Here is a 2,496-nt window from a genome sequence, read left to right as displayed (position 1 = left end):
ATTTATTCTGTGATCACTCACACCAATCATGTAAGATTCATCTTACGAATACAAAAGTGCCCTCTTCGCAATACCTGTATATATTACATTGCGTATCTGTGTATTGAATACTTGACGCTGACCTCACAAATGAACTGAGTGTTCATTTTTGACAGTTCGCTTGTATTGTTTACATGGCTTAGAAAAATTCTTTACGAATCTAGTCGTCCACAAATTTTTCTAAGTCCATGTAAACAGTACAAGCGAACTGTCAAGAAAAGTGAGGTTAACTGTGCCAGTAAAGAACCTAATTGAGGATACACGGGAAGCTCTGCGCCTACCAAAGGACAAGCCCGATGATGTGAACGATGAGTTCTGTGAGTGTCTAAACAAGACCTACCTAGAGTGCCCAAAACGTAAAACTATTCATCATTAAATTAAATCCAACTGAATGCATAGTGATGAGCTGAATTCAGCCGAGCAAAAAATACATCGGCGTTAAAAAACGTGGGTACAACGTGTTCGCGGCAGATGGAAGCTTTACCAGTAACAACGCACGGACGTCTTACATGACAATTAACAATATGAGGAGGAAAGGAACCCCGGCGCCGGTCATGATTAACCACCGGGACGGGAAACTGTTGGCATTTTTACAGGAGTTGTTGGCTGGTGGAGAGTGAATTTTAAGTTGCTATTCAATGGAGCAACGAGTAGAGAAGTCATAAACAGAATGAGGATTGTGGATGACGGGCAAGCTGTGGACGCAGCCACGCTAGACGAAGTGCGAAGCGGTAAGACGGTTGGGACGGATGAAATACTGGTCCAATTTCTAAAAGTTGGAAGTGACCGGCTATACGAAGCAATCGTGATTAGGGTTATCTGAGTGGAAGAAGGCATCCCTAGTAACAATTAAGGTTTTAGATTGCACTTGAAGCGTGCTATAAAACTAGAATTATTACTTGGGTTGCCATATAACTAATGGGTGTAATTGAAGTAAAGAGCGCATTTTTTCTCTCTTTAAGAGAATTGCTCTATGGACACCCTAGAAATGGGTGGCATGTTTCTTTTCGCTCGGGTGCTGTCAGTTCAATCGAAGATGGCGTCGAAACAGCAAGCACGTGTACGTTATACGGTTTTACGAAACGCATGGAAAAAGTTTACGGTAGACCAGTTTCAAGACGAAAGCGTGCCCGTAAGTACGCTTTACCGGATCCTGGCATCCCTGAGTGTGGAGCGGAAGGACGGTAGCGTCCGGCGAAGATAATGACGAAGAAGACGGAAGTGTTGAAAAAGCTGTTTGACAACAAGAACGGAGTGAGTTTGCGTGACGCCGACCGAAAATGTCACTGCTCCCATACATTGATTCACTGAACCCTCAAGATGGAGGACATCATCTGTCGGAAGAAGATCCGGTCCCCAGAGTATACGGACGAGCAGATAGCGATCGTGAAATCGCAGTGCCGGTGGATGATGAAGAACTACCGCGGGACGTTGTTCGTGCTGGACGACGAAAGTTACTTTCCGCTCTCGAAGTCCCACATTCCAAGAAATGACAGTTACTATTCCAGCGACAAGTCGGCCACACCCTCCGAAGTAAAATATAGGTTTAAGCATGAATTTGAAAAAAGTTATGCTGTACATCGCCATATCGGACAGAGGGATTTCAAATCCGTGGTTCAAGCGGAGCGGTCTGGCCATCAATCAACAAGTGTACCAGGAGGAGTGTCTTGAGATGCGGATGGGAAGTACGTCTTCTGGCCGGACAAGGTGTCTTCCCATTATGCCAAGAAGACGCTGGAGTATCTTGAGCAGAAAAAGATACTGTACGTGCCGAAAGAAAGGAACCCGACCAACTGGCCCCGTCCCATTGAGGATTTTTTTCGGCTCCCTCAGTGCCCTAGTGTACAAAAATAATTGGTGGGCCAACGATACGAAGCAGTTGACTACCAGGATTCGGAATTGTATCCGGAAGATGGACGTCAGTGCCGTCGACCGCTCTTGTGAGAGCATCGCGACTAAGTTGCCCCTTCTCCAATATTCATTGACGTTTCTTTGAAGAATAAACATTATGTTTTTAATGAAAAATACTGAATTCGTAGATTTTTTTTTTGTTTTTTAATTACTTGACTGAAAATATTCTCATTTTTTATTGAACACGGTGAGGCATAACGATTCTAAATGGTCTGTATAGCAGACTGCGCCCGTTGGCTGAATCCTTCTTCGGCGAATACCAGAACAGCTTTCGAGAAGGACGATCAACGACAGACCAAATGGTTTCCCTGCGACAAACTCTGGATAACGCAATTTGCGGAGTCACCATCTGATTGTGGATTTCAAGGCGACGTACGATTGCATAGAACGAAACAACAAACTGATTAAACGTTGGATAGATTTTAATCAAGCATTAAAATAGCGGGAGATATTTTCGGCTAGTTTGTACGGATATATAAATTGAAACAGGTCGATGTACTTTCTAATCTATTGTTCAACATAGCGCTCGAATGTGTGACACAAAGA

The sequence above is a fragment of the Topomyia yanbarensis genome, chromosome 1 (genome assembly GCF_030247195.1).
Source record: "Topomyia yanbarensis strain Yona2022 chromosome 1, ASM3024719v1, whole genome shotgun sequence".
Classification (NCBI taxonomy): domain Eukaryota; kingdom Metazoa; phylum Arthropoda; class Insecta; order Diptera; family Culicidae; genus Topomyia; species Topomyia yanbarensis.
Note: the sequence above shows the minus strand (reverse complement) of the source record.